Here is a 19,999-nt window from a genome sequence, read left to right on the forward strand (position 1 = left end):
CCCCATGGTTAAATCTTATCTCTTTTAATGTACGGGGGTTGTATGCCCCAGGGAAGAGGCACAATTTCTATAGTGAGCTGGGTCGCCTGCGGGGAGACATAGTTTTTCTGCAGGAGACTCACCTCACTCACACTACGCATGTAAAACTTTTTTCCCAACAGTACCCCACGTGGTATTATAGCTTATCGGATGTACATAAAGCTAAAGGAGTGGCCATTGGGTTCCGCAGGGGTACCTCGTTCACGTTCAAAACCATGTTATGTGATCCACTTGGGCGTTTTCTGTTCATTAGAGGCACCCTGGGTAGTATAAAAAATAAAAAATAAAAGACAATCAGCGCAAACTGTACCTATTGAAGGAGAGCCTTCTTATGTATTGCGGTGCCGTTGGGCGCTTTTACTTTGTGCACTTTATCCTGAATAAATTTCGGAAGCATTCCTTAAATGGATCGCTCTTAGATTCTTTACTTCCTTTTTTGGGGGGGAATACTGCCGATCATCCTGCTATTAAAGACACGGATCTCCCTGTGAGTGACGGATCTTCCCGGGTATTGGATGATTGTCTCCAGCAGATGACAGCTAGCCGAGCAGTGTGCCATTGGTTCATTTACACTCCATTTGACCCCCTGTAATTAAGGGGTCCATCTGGTCTGGTAAGCGCATCCTCATGATTTACTTACTACATCTGTTGAAAAGTGATTGACCTACGTGCACCCAGAAGAATTTTATTACAGTTTTGATTTTATGGACTTCTGAATATATATATATTAGCCTTGAATATATGGACTTTTAATATTTATTCATGAGTTTCTATTTTGCGCTGCACTTATTTGTTTTATGATTACCCTGGGTAGTATGCCTTGTACCCTAGCAACTTTATATGCTCCCAACCGTGACCAAGCTGGCTTCATTACATCCACACTTAAAAAACTTAGAGACTTCGCACGAGGGTGCGTTCTCCTGACTGGAGGTTTTAATACCCCATTGGAACCTGCCATAGATACATCTAGAGGTAGAACTAACATCCCACATAAACGTTTGTTGTTCATACGCAAACGCCTACACGAATCCCAAATGGTTGATATATGGAGAATTATGCATCCACGAACGAAAGACTACACTCACTTTTCTCAGGTTCACCATACTTACTCAAGAATAGACTTTTTTCTCATTGATCACCACCATCTCTCACTCCCCACAAACACTCATATTGAATCACCACCCCTATCAGATCACGCCCGATCATACTAACCATTAAAGTCCCATCCCTACCACAAAGGTTTACTAATTGGAAGCTTAACGACCATCTCATAACTGAGGAAATAGACAAAAAACAAATTGGTGAGGATTTATCCCATTATTTTACTGAGAATATACACCCCGACATCTCGACGGGTACGCTATGGGAGGCGCATAAGGCCCATATCAGGGGAAAGCTCATAGAAATGGGTGCTAGGAAAAAAAGGGAACGGACACTCCAACAATCTCAGTTGCTAAATGACATTAGGGATCTGGAGCAATCACACAAAGCGAAACAATCTCAAGCGGTACTTCACATTCTAACTCTGAAGAGGGAAGAATTGAAGTCCCTTTTCCACACAGAACAAAAACAACAAGTGCGCATAGTTGCCCAACGTTTCTACGAATGGGGTAATAAACCCAGCAGATTATTGGCCCACTCACTACAACAAAAGAAATCTGCTACCTTTATAGCAAAAATTAAAAACAATGCAGATGAGCTAGTACACGACACGCCATCCATAGCTAAAGAGTTCCGTGAGTTCTACCAACACCTATATCATGTCCAACATTCAGTAACAGATCGGGACGCTAAGACTAAGCTTATTAGGGACTATTTAGCACAAGCCAACCTACCTAGATTATCACCTGACACTCTGGCTACCCTGGATGGGGAGCTCACCATTTCAGAGTTACGCGTTGCTTTAAAAGCTATGGCAAATGGTAAAGCCCCAGGTCCAGATGGATTTATGGTAGCATATTACTGTGCATTTGCAGATATCCTTCTTCCGCATTTAACCTCCTATGCTAACGTGATCTCTGATGGTGGGTCCCTCATACCTGAGACCACCCACGCACACGTCACTATTATCCCCAAACCCGGTAAAGACCCTAGTGCATGTGGAAGCTATCGTCCTATTTCGCTATTAAACATTGACGCCAAAATATATGCTAAAGCTATTGCGAATAGACTTGACTTGACTTGAATATCCACTGATCAAACGGGATTTATCCCTGGTAGGGAGGCAAGGGATAATTCCCTTCGTACCCTATCTTTAATAGCTAATGCTCGGGGGTCATCCCAGCCCACCCTGTTGCTATCAACGGATGCTGAAAAAGCGTTTGATAGGGTGGACTGGGACTATCTCATGGCAACATTATCTCATCTGGGTATTGAGGCTCCTCTCCTGACTCAAATATCGGCACTTTATAACTTCCCCACGGCTCAATTAAGAGTAAATGGCACCTTTAGTGCTCCATTCACTCTGTATAATGGCACTTGACAGGGTTGCCCTCTCTCACCTATTTTATTCGCCCTATCGCTTGAAACCTTTTTGTCTACTGTGAGACATAACCCCTCTATACATGGGATTACAATAGGATCAGTTGAACACAAATATGCCGCTTATGCGGACGATATCTTGTTTTATGTGCAACAACCACTCATATCCCTTCCTAATCTTCTGTCAGAATTCGCAAAATATGGTGCCATCTCTAATTTCAAAATCAATATGTCCAAATCTGAAATCCTAAATATATCTGTCCCCACACGGACTGCTTCCCAATTGAAAAGATCCTTTTCCTTTAGCTGGCAGGCACACAAAATTAAATACTTAGGTATTTACCTTACTCCGAACCTAGACGCCCTATTTCTTTCGAATTTCTTGCCCCTGTTAAACACGATTAAGCTGACCTACAAAAATGGTCTCAGATGGCTCACTCCTGGCTGGGGAGGATCGGGGTTGTGAAGATGAATATACTACCCAGGTTGTTGTTTTTATTTCAAATGATCCCGTTTGGAATACCTGTAGGCTTTTTTTACGATAATAAAATCGCTGATTGGCAAATATATATGGAACACCTGTTGAAGCAGCTCTCGCTGAGCCCCAACCAGTGGACAAGCCTGTCTCCCACTTTTATCAATTATTGCAAATGCTAACTCCCGTAGGAGATCCGGCTGTCTTACACAATTGGGAAAAAGATCTTCAGAAAGAACTGTCAACAGCCCAAAAAGCTATTATTCTCATAATGTCTCACATTTCTTCTTCGGCCACCAAAACGGCTGAAGTGAATTATAAACTTGTGACGAGATGGCATTACACGCCCGTGGTACTTCATAAAATCTTTCCACACATCTCCCCCCTGTGTTGGCGGGGATGCGGGGATCGTGCCACCCACGCACACATCTGGTGGTTCTGTCCACTGATAGGACCATTCTGGTTGACTATCCTTCACTGGATCAAAGAGATCCAAGTATCTGAGGTTCCTAATGATCCGTTGGTTGTACTTTTACATTGTACAGGCAAATCAGTGGGTACATATAGGAAATCCATAATCCCTCACCTTCTTAATGCTGCTAAAGCACTTATCCCCAGATTCTGGAAACAAAAAACTATACCCACTCTACGCCAATGGCTAGTGGAAGTTGACCGTACGTATTATATGGAAGATCTTACTCTCTTTCTGATTTTGTAAACAGAATATGGTCCTGCTGGTTTGCCTTTACATACACTACTGCATTCACGGAAATTATGTCACATCCTAAGTAAAATGTTTTTGCTAGTTTATATTGCATAATAGGAGTTCGGACTGAGGCGAGTCCACCCACCCCTCCTTTTTCCCTCCCTCCCCTCCATCTCTTCCCCCCTCACCATCTTTTCTCTTACCCTCTTCTACTACTCTAAATTTTCTTTCTTATACTTACTTTTACTTATGTCTGGGTTTCTTAAGATACTTTGACTGTACAAGGTTGTTACCTATTACAGACACTACTGCTCATAAACTAATCTATATTGGTGATGATGATTTTGTCTTTGACTAGTTGGTTAATTTTTAAACACTTTTTACCTTGGTAATAGTTACAGAGATTTGACTGATTAGCTAAGAACAAAGGTGGCGCTATTTACTTGGTTAATTGTCTTACAAAAATAATGTACGATTTAGTTGTCCATTTGCTTGCTTTTTCTCTGTATTGTATATTACATAATGTACCTTTTACTTCTATTTTTCTTCTAATAAAAAATAATTAAACAAAACAAAAAAAAAAATCATATATAATGCCACTGTATTTTGTTTTTTCTTGTTTTTTTTAATACTTTATATCTGCAGCACTGTTGTGTGGTCACATGGTCTTTCCCTGTTATTTGACATCTGCAGGTAAAGACCTTTGGGAGGAGCTTCTATTACTCTGCTGATGTATGCTGTCTACAGTATGAGTCTGTGTCTGACCAGCTCTGATTGGTGCTGTGCCAGTCACATGACTAAAAAAACTGTTTTAGGAGAGCAATTCAAACTAGCTTATAAATATCAAATAACTGTGTGTTATACATTAACACATATAAAATACATATATTTTTTGTGTATTAATCAGTGTGGCCGCTCCATTAGGGGCGCAGGGGGGGGTGCCGCCCCCCTAATCCATGCGCCCGGCCCCTAATAAACATGCAGGGCGTTGGATGCATGGATTTCAATGGGGTTTTTTTTTAAGCACGTGATTAGAACCTGAGGCTCTAATTGGCTTCAAAAAAGGGTGGGCTCGGAGGAAAGAACACTGAGCCCTGAGCCCACCTAGTTGTGTGACCATAGCAAATTAATATTCTCTACAATATATAGGAGAAGCAACCGTATTGGCCACCGAGGAGAAAGCCTCCAAGGAGAAGGAGACGCAGGGGGAAGCTGAAGCTGCCCGCGACCTAGATGGGGTAAGTGCAAAGCTGGTGGGCGGATGGTCGAGGGACAGTGGGGTGGTTTGTTTGCGCCCCCCCTAAAAAAATGGAGCACCAGCCGCCACTGGCATTAATATGGTGTACGCGGAGTCAGAGATGACTGACCCTGGCTTTCACTTTCTTCAGACAGCATCTGCATCCAAGGTTCTTTTTTACTTTGCAGGTATTAGCAATTACATTTGATATATTCATATGATAGCGATTTATAAATATTTCAGCGGTGATCCCAGCGTTAATATGAAACTTTTCAGTCCAAGGGAGTGTAAGAGGACACAGGGCCACACAATGAGACTGGAAGAGAAGCGGTTTAACCTTAAGCTGCATAGGGGGGTTTTCACTGTCAGGGTGGTTAGGATGTTGAACTCTCTTTCACAATTGGTGGTTTTGGCAGAAAGTATGGATAGTTTTAAAAGACTCTTGAATGGAGCGTCAATATGAAAGCGTTAATATGAAACTTTTCAGTCCAAGAGAGTGTAAGAGAACACAGGGCCACACAATGAGACTGGAAGAGAAGCGGTTTAACCTTAACAATTGGTGGTTTTGGCAGAAAGTATGGATAGTTTTAAAAGACTCTTGAATGGACATCTTAGCGAAAACAATATACGGGGATATGGGAAATTATTTATCTACACACACACATACACACACACACCTACACAAGTTGAACTGGATGGTCTGTTGCCTTTATTCAACCTTACCAACTATGTAACTATGTAATTGAAAACGTATTTATATTAAAACTTATGCAGTGTACACACGAGCTGACTTTTCGACCGGAGTGGTCCAACGGACCGAGTCCAGCGGACAATCCGATCGTGTGTGGGCTTCATCGGACCTTCAGTGGACTTTTCCAGTCAAAAATCTGACGGACCCTAGATTTGAAACATGCTTCAAATCTTTCCGACGGACTCGAGTCCGGTCGAAAAATCCGCTTGTCTGTATGCTAGTCCGACGGACAAAAACCCACGTTAGGGCAGCTATTGGCTACTGGCTATTAACTTCCTTATTTTAGTCCGGTCGTACGTCATCGCGTACGAATCCGTCGGACTTTGGTGTGATCCTGTGTAGGCAAGTCCGTTCGTTCAAAAGTCCGTCGGAAGTCCATCAAAAGTCCGTCGGACCAGTCCGGTTGAAAATGTTTTAAAGAGTTTCTTAGTAAACATAATCCATCAGCATACTATATCCCACCCCCATAGTGTTTGGCAACTGTGGACAAGGAGGAGAAGAGAGGGAGGGGGGTGTTGTTTACCACTGTGTATACACCCACACATATGACTCTATAGTCACATGGGCTGCACAGATTAAAAAAAAAAGGGGAAATGAAGAGCTCAGAAGGGAACTGAAATTTGAGTATGCTCCGAAGAGAACACCAGCAGGTCTACACAATCTCAACCTGCAGTGGGGACACAGAGAATATAGGAGGGACAGCTGAAGGCAAGATAAAGCTGGTATATTTGACTCTACATAAAACAAATAATTTAGTAGCTTTCTGAGTATGCACACTTAGTTATTTAGCATGTAATGAGAGTTTTTCATAATCTGGGTTTAATGCCACTTTAATGAATCACTTGCTATGTATGCTCATGCATGGAAAGTTTTAAAGATTAAAATTAACACTGTGCTTTACAGAGGAGACTTGACAAGGCAGTGTGGTTTCCACATATATTTGCAAATGTTTTGTAACTAAAATCTACAGTATATTCAACTCAGATTTTTAGACAGTGTATTTTTTTTCTCTTTTTGCAGGTTAGCGGGCAAGTATTCTGGGAAATACTTTTTTTCTGTAAAGAATAAAATTTATAAATTTTTGGTACAAAATGCAGAGCGTTTATATGGTTCAAAACAGTACAAAGGACCAGAACAAAGCAAGAGTTATAATACAAAGAAGACACTCCAATGGTATAGTGTGGAGTAGGGATGAGCCGAACACCCCCCTGTTCGGTTCGCACCAGAACATGCGAACAGGAAAAAAGTTCGCTCGAACACGCGAACACCGTTAAAGTCTATGGGACACGAACATGAATAATCAAAAGTGCTAATTTTAAAGGCTTATATGCAAGTTATTGTCATAAAAAGTGTTTGGGGACCTGGGTCCTGCCCCAGGGGACATGGATCAATGCAAAAAAAAGTTTTAAAAACGGCCGTTTTTTCAGGAGCAGTGATTTTAATAATGCTTAAAGTCAAACAATAAAAGTGTAATATCCCTTTAAATTTCGTACCTGGGGGGTGTCTATAGTATGCCTGTAAAGGGGCGCATGTTTCCTGTGTTTAGAACAGTCTGACAGCAAAATGACATTTGGAAGGAAAAAACTCATTTAAAACTACTCGCGGCTATTGCATTGCCGACAATACACATAGAAGTTCATTGATAAAAACGGCATGGGAATTCCCCCCAGGGAAACCCCGAACCAAAATTAAAAAAAAAAAAATGACGTGGGGGGGTCCCCCTAAATTCCATACCAGGCCCTTCAGGTCTGGTATGGATATTAAGGGGAACCCCGGCCAAAATTTAAAAAAAAAATGACGTGGGGTTCCCCCTAAATTCCATACCAGACCCTTCAGGTCTGGTATGGATTTTAAGGGGAACCCCGCGCCAAAAAAAAAAAAAAAAACGGCGTGGGGTCCCCCCAAAAATCCATACCAGACCCTTATCCGAGCACGCAACCTGGCAGGCCGCAGGAAAAGAGGGGGGGACGAGAGTGCGGCCCCCCCCCTCCTGAACCGTACCAGGCCACATGCCCTCAACATTGGGAGGGTGCTTTGGGGTAGCCCCCCAAAACACCTTGTCCCCATGTTGATGAGGACAAGGGCCTCATCCCCACAACCGTGGCCGGTGGTTGTGGGGGTCTGCGGGCGGGGGGCTTATCGGAATCTGGAAGCCCCCTTTAACAAGGGGACCCCCAGATCCCGGCCCCCCCCCCTGTGTGAAATGGTAAGGGGGTACTTACCCCTACCATTTCACTAAAAAACTGTCAAAATAGTTAAAAATGACAAGAGACAGTTTTTGACAATTCCTTTATTTAAATGCTTCTTCTATCTTCCTTCATCTTCTTCTTCTTCTGGTTCTTCTGACTCTTCTGGTTCTTCCTCCGGCGTTCTCGTCCAGCATCTTCTCCGCGGCGTCTTCTATCTTCTTCTCCTCGGGCCGCTCCGCACCCATGGCATTGGGGGGGAGGCTCCCGCTCTTCTCTTCATCTTCTTCTTCATCCTCTTCTCTTCTTCATCTTCTTCATCTTCATCTTCTCTTCTTTTCTTCTGCGGGCCGCTCCGCATCCATGCATGAAGGGAGGCTCCCGCTGTGTGACGGCGTCTCCTCGTCTGACGGTTCTTAAATAACGGGGGGCGGGGCCACCCGGTGACCCCGCCCCCCTCTGACGCACGGTGACTTGACGGGACTTCCCTGTGACGTCACGGGGAATGCCACAGGGAAGTCCCGTCATGTCCCGTGCGTCAGAGGGGGGCGGGGTCACCGGGTGGCCCCGCCCCCCGTTATTTAAGAACCGTCAGACGAGGAGACGCCGTCACACAGCGGGAGCCTCCCTCCATGCATGGATGCGGAGCGGCCCGCAGAAGAAAAGAAGAGAAGATGAAGATGAAGAAGATGAAGAAGAGAAGAGGATGAAGAAGAAGATGAAGAGAAGAGCGGGAGCCTCCCCCCCAATGCCATGGGTGCGGAGCGGCCCGAGGAGAAGAAGATAGAAGACGCCGCGGAGAAGATGCTGGACGAGAACGCCGGAGGAAGAACCAGAAGAGCCAGAAGAACCAGAAGAAGATGAAGGAAGATAGAAGAAGCATTTAAATAAAGGAATTGTCAAAAACTGTCTCTTGTCATTTTTAACTATTTTGACAGTTTTTTAGTGAAATGGTAGGGGTAAGTACCCCCTTACCATTTCACACAGGGGGGGGGTCGGGATCTGGGGGTCCCCTTGTTAAAGGGGGCTTCCAGATTCCGATAAGCCCCCCGCCCGCAGACCCCCACAACCACCGGCCACGGTTGTGGGGATGAGGCCCTTGTCCTCATCAACATGGGGACAAGGTGTTTTGGGGGGCTACCCCAAAGCACCCTCCCAATGTTGAGGGCATGTGGCCTGGTACGGTTCAGGAGGGGGGGGGCCGCACTCTCGTCCCCCCCTCTTTTCCTGCGGCCTGCCAGGTTGCGTGCTCGGATAAGGGTCAGGTATGGATTTTTTGGGGAACCCCACGCCGTTTTTTTTTTTTTTTTGGCGCGGGGTTCCCCTTAAAATCCATACCAGACCTGAAGGGTCTGGTATGGAATTTAGGGGGAACCCCACGTCATTTTTTTTTTTAATTTTGGCCGGGGTTCCCCTTAATATCCATACCAGACCTGAAGGGCCTGGTATGGAATTTAGGGGGACCCCCCCACGTCATTTTTTTTTTTTTTTAATTTTGGTTCGGGGTTTCCCTGGGGGGAATTCCCATGCCGTTTTTATCAATGAACTTCTATGTGTATTGTCGGCAATGCAATAGCCGCGGGTAGTTTTAAATGTGTTTTTTCCTTCCAAATGTCATTTTGCTGTCAGACTGTTCTAAACACGGGAAACATGCGCCCCTTTACAGGCATACTATAGACACCCCCCAGGTACGAAATTTAAAGGGATATTACACTTTTATTGTTTGACTTTAAGCATTATTAAAATCACTGCTCCTGAAAAAACGTCCGTTTTTAAAACTTTTTTTTGCATTGATACATGTCCCCTGGGGCAGGACCCGGGTCCCCAAACACTTTTTATGACAATAACTTGCATATAAGCCTTTAAAATTAGCACTTTTGATTTCTCCCATAGACTTTTAAAGGGTGTTCCGCGGCATTCGAATTTGCCGCGAACACCCCAAATTGTTCGGTGTTCGGCGAACTTGCGAACAGCTAATGTTCGAGTCGAACATGAGTTCGACTCGAACTCGAAGCTCATCCCTAGTGTGGAGTCGTCACATAATGAGTGAACCTTAAAGACATCTAACCCACTCTATGGTCTCGGGGCCTCACTTTGTAACATGACTCATCAAAAAGTGTAGCGTGTGGGCTAGGGGAGCCTAGCAACTAACCAGAAACAAACTGTGCATAGGTGTGATCAGTGCCTTGACTGAAGAAAGAACACCAAAGTAAGAGAAGAGAAGATAGAAGACAGTGATGTAACTAGAACCTTCACAGCCTAGGTGCAAGAAACCATGAAGGGCCTCCTCTGACCCCCGGCCAGGGCCCTTCCCTCCAGTTTATTAAGTCAGTGTACTGTATACTGGGCACAGTGTGCAGCTAAAGCTGACTGCAGACAATTCCTATTCTATTCCTAATAATACAGGCAGTTGATTGAGCTAAGCTGCAGTTTATTAAGTCAGTGTACTGTATATTGGGCACAGTGTGCAGCTAAAGTTGACTGCAGACAATTCCTGTTCTATTCCTAATAATACAGGCAGTTGATTGAGCTAAGCTGCGGTTCATTAAGTAAGGGTACTGTATACTGGGCACAGTGTGCAGCTAAAGCTGACTGCAGACAATTCCTGTTCTATTCCTAATAATACAGGCAGTTGATTGAGCTAAGCTGTAGTTTATTAAGTCAGTGTATTGTATACTTGGCACAGTGTGCAGCTAAAGCTGACTGCAGACAATTCCTGTTCTATTCCTAATAATACAGGCAGTTGATTGAGCTAAGCTGCAGTTTATTATGTCAGTGTACTGTATACTGGGCACAGTGTGCAGCTAAAGCTGACTGCAGACAATTCCTGTTCTATTCCTAATAATACAGGCAGTAGATTGAGCTAAGCTGTAGTTTATTAAGTCAGTGTATTGTATACTGGGCACAGTGTGCAACTAAAGCTGACTGCAGACAATTCCTGTTCTATTCCTAATAATACAGGCAGTTGATTGAGCTAAGCTGCAGTTTATTAATTCAGTGTACTGTATACTGGGCACAGTGTGCAGCTAAAGCTGACTGCAGACAATTCCTGTTCTATTTCTAATAATACAGGCAGTTGATTGAGCTAAGCTGCGGTTCATTAAGTAAGGGTACTGTATACTGGGCACAGTGTGCAGCTAAAGCTGACTGCAGACAATTCCTGTTCTATTCCTAATAATACAGGCAGTTGATTGAGCTAAGCTGCAGTTTAAGTCAGTGTACTGTATACTGGGCACAGTGTGCAGCTAAAGCTGACTGCAGACAATTCCTGTTCTATTCCTAATAATACAGGCAGTTGATTGAGCTAAGCTGCAGTTTATTAAGTCAGTGTACTGTATACTGGGCATAGTGTGCAGCTAAAGCTGACTGCAGACAATTCCTGTTCTATTCCTAATAATACAGGCAGTTGACTGAGCTAAGCTGCGGCTCATTAAGTAAGGGTACTGTATACCGGGCACAGTGTGCAGCTAAAGCTGACTGCAGACAATTCCTGTTCTATTCCTAATAATACAGGCAGTTGATTGAGCTAAGCTGCAGTTTATTAAGTCAGTGTTCCTGTATACTGGGCACAGTGTGCAGCCAAAGCTGACTGCAGACAATTCCTGTTCTATTCCTAATAATACAGGCAGTTTATTGAGCTAAGCTGCAGTTTATTAAGTCAGTGTACTGTATACTGGGCACGGTGTGCAGCTAAAGCTGACTGCAGACAATTCCTGTTCTATTCCTAATAATACAGGCAGTTGATTGAGCTAAGCTGCAGTTTATTAAGTCAGTGTACTGTATACTGGGCACAGTGTGCAGCTAAAGCTGACTGAAGACAATTCCTGTTCTATTCCTAATAATACAGGCAGTTTATTGAGGTAAGCTGCAGTTTATTAAGTAAGTGTACTGTATACAGGGCACAGTGTGCAGCTTACGCTGACTGCAGACAATTCCTGTTCTATTCCTAATAATACAGGCAGTTGATTGAGCTAAGCTGCGGCTCATTAAGTAAGGGTACTGTATACTGGGCACAGTGTGCAGCTAAAGCTGACTGCAGACAATTCCTGTTCTATTCCTAATAATACAGGCAGTTGATTGAGCTAAGCTGCAGTTTATTAAGTCAGTGTACTGTATACTGGGCACAGTGTGCAGGTAAAGCTGACTGCAGACAATTCCTGTTCTATTCCTATAATACAGGCAGTTGATTGAGCTAAGCTGCAGTTTATTAAGTCAGTGTACTGTATACTGGGCACAGTGTGCAGCTAAAGCTGACTGCAGACTATTCCTGTTCTATTCCTAATAATACAGTCAGTTGATTGAGCTAAGTTGCAGTATATTAAGTCAGTGTACTGTATACTAAGCTCAGTGTGCAGGTAAAGCTGACTGCAGACTATTCCTGTTCTATTCCTAATAATACAGGCAGTTGATTGAGCTAAGCTGCAGTTTATTAAGTCAGTGTACTGTATACTGGTCACAGTGTGCAGCTAAAGCTGACTGCAGACAATTCCTTGTGTACCTATTCCAATACATCAAAGACAGTATTTGGAAGGCCAACAAGGAGAGGCAGACACACACAGACCCATAAAAGAGAGCAAGCAAGCTCTGTGTCTAGAAGCAACAGTGCTGGTCATGGACACGGTGCATCCTCATCAGCACGTGGCCATGAGGCACGCTTGTCCTTTTTTTCGGCAGCTGGCCATGTTGAGTCGCAACATGCAGAAGAGTTGGTAGAGTGGATGACCAAGCCGTCCTCATCCTCCTCATCCTCTCTCACCCAGGCTCAGGGTACTTTGTCTGCCAAAGCAGCTGCCTTAGTGGCCTCTTCCCTCGACTCAATGGCATCAGTCACTCCTTCCCTAGCCCCATTATGTCCTGAGGAGTCTACCGAACTGTTTGACCACAGTGTTGGGTACATGCTGCAGGAGGATGCGCAGCGTTTTGAGGGCTCCGATGATGGTACCCAGCTTGAGGAAGGCAGTTACATGAGCCCAGAGAGAGGGGGTGCTCAAGAAGGACAGAAAACTGGCAGTCATGTTCCCCCAGCTGCAGCATACTGCAGCTGGGGGACGAGGAGGGAGGGGATGATGAGATCACTGACTCTACTTGGGTGCCTGATAGGAGAGAGGAGGAGGAGGCACATCTTCAACGAGGCAGGATGCCCTCCAGGGGCCAGCTTAAGGGCAGCCAACCGACTGCATCACACCGCAGAGCTCCACATGTGCAGGGCGCTGTTGTCTCTGCGCGTTATTCCAAAAGTTCTTTGGTGTGGGCCTTTTTTGAGACGTGTGCAGCAGATTGCACTGTTGCTATTTGCAACATATGTCTGAAGCGTATCTTGGCCAAAACAGAAGCCGCTTGGGCACCACATGCTTGACCAGACATATGTCGACCTGCCATGCAGTCCGTTGGCAAGCATACATAAAAGACCCACACCAAAGAACAAAGCGGACCTCTCCTTGCTCCTCATCAGCTGGGATCTCCAACCCCACTATACCTTCAGTCCTCTCAGAAACCTGCACTGAGAGGAATGAAGGTGTAGAATTAGGTGTGTCACTGCCAAATACTCGCGGGCAATCTGCTATCGGTACACCAACGTCCGATTGTACCAGGCAAATTTCCCTGCCCCAGCTGCTGCACCACCGAAAGAAGTTCACTCCCAGCCATCCACATGCCCAGCGGTTGAATGCTACCTTGGCTAAATTGCTAGCACTTCACCTGCTGCCTTTTCAGTTGGTAGACTCTGCCCCCTTCCGTGAGTTTGCGGAATGTGCGGTTCCTCAGTGGCAGGTTCCCAAACGCCACTTTTTTTCACGGAAGGCGATTCCGGCTCTCTACCGGCATGTGGAAGGCAATGTCTTGGCTTCGCTGGACAGGGCGGTGAGCGGTAAGGTGCATATTACCACTGACTTATCTTTCATGGCCCACTGGGTGACTCTGCTGGAAGCTGGGAAGGATGCGAGACAGGGTGCAGTAGTGTTGGAGGTTGTTCTGCCACCACGCCTCCAAAATGCTACTAGTGGTGATTCTGACACACCTCTCCCCTCCACCCCAACCTCTTCTTCTTCCTCCATGGCCTCTTCCTTTGCTGATTTGTCCTCGGAACCAGCGGTGCTCCGTAGGCATTCAAGGGGCTACGCAAGTACGCAGGCAAAAAGATGCCATGCGGTGCTTGAGCTGGTGTGCTTGAGGGACAGGAGCCACACTGGGGCAGAGATTCTGTCAGCTCTGCAGGGGCAGGCTCAGAGGTGGTTGACGCCATGCCAAATTAAGCCAGGAATGGTGGTTTGCAACAATGGCACCAACCTCCTCTCCGCCCTCTGACAGGGACACCTGACCCATGTGCCCTGTTTGGCTCACGTCCTTAACTTGGTGGTGCAGCGGTTCTTGGGCAGGTACCCGGGCTTACAGGATCTCCTGAGGCAGGCCAGGAAAGTCTGTATGCATTTCCACCGGTCATATAATGCCAGTGCTCAGCTGGCTGACCTCCAAAAGGAATTTAACCTGCCCAAGAACTGCCCAATCTGTGACATGCCCACCAGGTGGAACTCAGCGTTGGCCATGCTGAAGCGGCTGCACACACAGCAGAGGGCCATAAATGAGTACATGTGTGACTATGGCACCAGGACAGGGTCAGGGGAGCTTTTTTTTTCCCCATGGACTTGCACGTGGCTGGGAGGAGGCGGCTGCGTATCATGTCAGCCTTAGTGACCCAGAGGACTCTGGACCGAATGCCTCAGCAAACCTACGCTGCATGGCCTCCCTGAACCTGCAAAGCCTGCGGAAGGATCCTCGTATTCGTGGTATCAAGGAGAGGGATCACAACTGGCTGGCAACCCCCCTTGATCCACGTTACAAGGGTAAGGTTGTGGACCTTATCTTGCCGTCGCAGAGGGAGCAGAGGATGTAACATCTTCTGGAGGCCTTGCAAAAAGGTTTGTGCAACGCGTTTCCAGAGCCTGGGAGGTTACAAATTCCTGGTCCTGGATAGAGATGAGCTTCGAGTTCGAGTCGAACTCATGTTCGACTCGAACATTGGCTGTTCGCAAGTTCGCCGAACAGCAAACAATTTGGGGTGTTCGCAGAAGAAGAAGAAGATGAAGGAAGATAGAAGATAGAAGAAAGAAGAAGCATTTAAATAAAAGAATTGTCAAAAACTGTCTCTTGTCATTTTTAACATTTTTGACAGTTTTTTAGTGAAATGGTAGGGGTACTTTTGCACCCCCTTACCATTTCACACAGGGGGGAGGGCCGGGATCTGGGGGTCCCCTTGTTTAAGAGGGCTTCCAGATTCCGATAAGCCCCCCACCTGCAGACCCCCACAACCACTGGCCAGGGTTGTGGGGATGAGGCCCTTGTCCTCATCAACATGGGGACAAGGTGTTTTGGGGGGCTACCCCAAAGTACCCTCCCAATGTTGAGGGCATGTGGCCTGGTACGGTTCAGGAGGGGGGGCGCTCTCTCGTCCCCCCTCTTTTCCTGCGGCCTGCCAGGTTGCGTGCTCGGATAAGGGTCTGGTATGGATTTTTGGGGGGACCCCACGCCGGTATTTTAAAAAATTTTGGCCAGGGTTCCCCTTAATATCCATACCAGACCTGAAGGGCCTGGTATGGAATTTAGGGAGACCCCCACGTCTTTTTTTTTTTTACATTTTGGCCGAGTTTCCCCTTAATATCCATACCAGACCTGAAGGGCCTGGTATGGAATTTAGGGGGACCTCCCACGTCATTTTTTTTTTTTAATTTTTGTTCGGGGTTCCCCTGTGGGGAATTCCCATGCCATTTTTATCAATGAACTTCTATGTGTATTGTCGGACCGGCAATGAATTAATAGCCGCGAGTAGTTTTAAATGACTTTTTTTCCTTTGAAATGTCATTTGCTGTCAGACTGTTCTAAACACGGGAAACATGCGCCCCTTTACAGGCATACTATAGACACCCCCCAGGTACGAAATTTAAAGGGATATTACACTTTTAATGTTTCACTTTAAGCATTATTAAAATCACTGCTCCCGAAAAAACGGCCGTTTTTAAAACTTTTTTTGCATTGATCCATGTCCCCTGGGGCAGGACCCAGGTCCCCAAACACTTTTTATGACAATAAAAAATGCATATAAGCCTTTAAAATTAGCACTTTTGATTATTCATGTTTGTGTCCCATAGATTTTAACGGTGTTCCCATGCTCGAACAAATTTTTTACCTGTTCGCATGTTCTGGTGCGAACCGAACAGGGGGGGTTTCGGCTCATCTCTAGTCCTGGACAACATGTTGCCAAGGCTTCGGTCAGTCACAGAACAATCGGTGGAGAAGGTGGCCGTCTGACAATTTTTTAGTCCGCAGCCCCAAGGTATGATCGGTTCCAGCAACCATCGCCAGCATCTGATTTACATGGTGCAGGAATACCTAAGGGCAAGATCAGACTTGGACACCTTTCCCAGTGAAAATCCTCTGGGTTACTGGATCTTGAGGATGGATCACTGGCCAGAGCTTGCACGGTATACAAGTGAGCTACTGGCCTGTCTAGCATCCGGCGTTTTTTCGGAACACACATTCAGTGCTGCTGGAGGCTTTGTAACCGATCAGTTGGGTGCGCCTGTTCACCGACTCGGTCAAACGGCTGACCTTCATGAAAATGAATCAGTCTTGGATCACCAGCTACCAAGCACCTGATGCAGATGTAACCGAATAATTTTTTTTTTAATGTAAGATCCCTTCAAGACTGCCTTTGCTGATGCTGAGTGACTATCCTGTTATGCTGAGTGACTATCCTCTTCCTCCTCAATTTTCATGCTGATAGCTTGTAAGAACATTTTTGGTTCTGGGCACTGCCACCAGTGGCTAAGGCCCAATTTTTCTGCCCCTGTTTAACAGGGGCGTGTAATTACAATTTTTGATGCAATACTTTGCAGCAGGGCTCATTCCTGTGCTCCAACTATAGTATCTGTGAGGGGTTGCAGTGTTGTGGCACCAGCACCAGTGCCTAAGGCCCAATTTTTTAGCACCTGTTTAACAGGGGCGTATAATTACAATTTTTGATGCAATACTTTGCAGCAGGGCTCATTCCTGCGCTCCAACTATAGTATCTGTGAGGGGTTGTAGTGTTGTGGCACCAGTGGCTAAGGCCCAATTTTTCAGCCCCTGTTTAACAGGGGCGTGTAATTACAATTTTTGCTGCAATCATTTGTAGCAGGGCTCATTCATGCGCTCCAACTAGAGTTTCTGTGAGGGGTTGCAGTGTTGTGGCACCAGCACCTGTGCTTAAGGCGCAATTTTTCTGCCCCTGTTCAACAGGGGCATGTAATTACAATTATTGAACTGATATTTCACAGCAGGGCCCGTTCCTGCGCCCACCAAGAGTAACTGTGAGGGCTTACAGTGTTGTGGCAACACCACCACACCGTCCACCAAAGGCCCAATTTTTCCGACCCTGTTCAACAGGGGCATGTAATTACAATTCTTGATCTAATATTTCACAGGAGGGCCCGTTCCTGCGCCCACCAAGAGTAACTGTGAGGGCTTACAGTGTTGTGGCAACACCAACACCTAAGGCCCAAATTTCTGCAGAGTATATAGGGCAGGCCCCTACTTTCAAACATCCAACTTACAAACGACTGCTACTTTCAAACAGAAGGAGACAACAGGTAGTGAGAGGAAATCTACCCCTAGGAAGGGAAATTCTCTCCTGTAAGAGTTCCTTGTTTCACTAAAAACCCCACATTTTCAAAATCCAATTATCATTGGGACAGAAAGTGAGGTGAAATCTTCTGAACAGATGCACAGACAGCAAAACGAAGGTTACAGGGGTGATAACCCTTCCCTATGTTTTCCAAAAAGCTTAAAAATAGATTTTTTGGCTGGAGCTACACTTTAAAAATGTACCAGTTCAAAATTACAAACAGATTCTACTTAAGAACAAACCTACTGTCTTGTTTGGACCGCCTGTATACTGCTGTTCAGAGTATATAGGGCCTGGGGGCCCCACACCTTTCCTTTTTTTAATTTGGGTTTCCCCTTAATACCCATACAAGACCCAAAGGGGTTGGTAATGGGCTGGGGGGGTACCCGTGCCTTTTTACTCAATGATTTTCATTCATATTGCCGGGACCAGACATTACATTAAAGCCGCAAGCAGTTTTAAATGACTTTTATTCCTTTAGAAATGTCATTTTGTGCAGGGACAGTTATAAACACGGGAAACACGTGCCACTTTACAGGCATACTATAGAAACCCCCCAGGCACGACATTTAAAGGAATATTTCACTTTTATTTTTTCACTTTAAGCATCATTAAAATCACTGGTCCTGAAAAAAACTGCCATTTTTAAAACTTTTTTTTTGCATTAATACATGTACCCTGGGGCAGGACCCAGGTCCCCAAACCCTTTTTAGGACAATAACTTGCATATTAGCTTTTAAAATTCGCACTTTTGATTTCTCACGTTCGAGTCCCATAGACTTTAACGGGGTCCGAAAGTTTGCGCGAACTATTAGTCCGTTCGCAAGTTCTGGTGCGAACCGAACCGGGGGGTGTTCGGCTCATCCCTACTCATGACACTTCACAGGAAGCACCCTCATGGCTAACAGAGGACAGAATTAGGAATAGACTTGAAAAACTTAACATTAATAGGTCACCGGGACCAGATGGCTTGCACCCGAGAGTCCTTAGGGAACTCAGTCAAGTAATTGCCAGACCATTGTTCCTAATATTTACTGACAATCTACTGACTGTAATGGAACCAGCTGATTGGAGAAAAGTCAATGTAGCACCAATATATAAAAAAGGGCCAAAATACATCCCTGAGAATTACAGACCAGTTAGCCTAACATCAATTGTATGCAAGCTCTTGGAGGGGATGTTAAGGGACTATATACAAGATTTTATTAATGAAAATGGTATCATTAGCAGCAATCAACATGGATTCATGAAGAATCGTTCTTACCAAACTAATCTATTAACCTTCTATGAGGAGGTGAGCTGCCATCTACATAAAGGAAGGCCCGTAGATGTGGTGTATCTGGATTTTGCAACAACATTTGACACAGTTCCCCATAAACGTCTACTGTACAAAGTACGTTCTGTTGACATGGACCATAGGCTGAGTACATGGATTGAAAGCTGGCTACAAGGGTGAGTTCAGAGGGTAGTGATAAATGGGGAATACTTGGAATGGTCAGGGGTGGAAAGTGGGGTCCCCCAGGGTTCTGTGCTGGGACCAATCCTATTTAATGTGTTCATAATCGACCTGGAGGGTGGGGTAAACAGTTCAATCTCTGTATTTACGGACGATACTAAGCTAATCAGGGCAATAACTTCTCCACAGGATGTGGAAACCTTGCAAGTAGATGTGAACAAATTATTGGGGTGGGCAACTACATGGCAAATGAGGTTTAATGTGGAAAAATGTAAAATAATGCATTTGCTTGGCAAAAATATGAATGCAATCTACTCACTGGGGGGGAGAACCTCTGGGGGAATCAAGAATGGAAAAGGACCTGGGGGTCCTAGTAGATGATAGGCTCAGCAATGGCATGCAATTCCAAGCTGCTGCTAACAAAGCGAACAGAATATTGGCATGCATTAAAAAGGGGATTAACTCAAGAGATAAAGCGATAATTCTCCCACTCTACAAGATACTGGTTCGGCCTCACCTGGAGTATGCTGTCCAGTTCTGGGCACCAGTCCTCAGAAAGGATGTGCTGGAAATGGAGCGAGTACAGAGAAGGGCAACAAAACTAATAAAGGGACTGGAGGACATTAGTTATGAGGAAAGGTTACGAGCACTGAACTTATCCTCTCTGGAGAAAAGACGCTTGAGAGGGGATATGATTTCAATTTACAAATACCATACTGGTGACCCCACAATAGGGATAAAACTTTTCAGTGGATGGGAGTTTAATAAGACACGTGGCCACTTATTAAAATTAGAAGAAAAGAGGTTTAACCTTAAACTGCATAGAGGGTTCTTTATTGTAAGAGCGGCAAGGATGTGTAATTCCCTTCCGCAGGTGGTGGTTTCAGCGGGGAGCATCGATAGTTTCAAAAAACTATTAGATAAGCACCTGAACGACCACAACATACAGGGATATACCAGGTAATACTGACATATAATCACACACATAAGATGGACTTGTGTCTTTTTTCAAC

Source organism: Aquarana catesbeiana, linkage group LG07, assembly GCF_042186555.1.
Source record: "Aquarana catesbeiana isolate 2022-GZ linkage group LG07, ASM4218655v1, whole genome shotgun sequence".
NCBI lineage: Eukaryota > Metazoa > Chordata > Amphibia > Anura > Ranidae > Aquarana > Aquarana catesbeiana.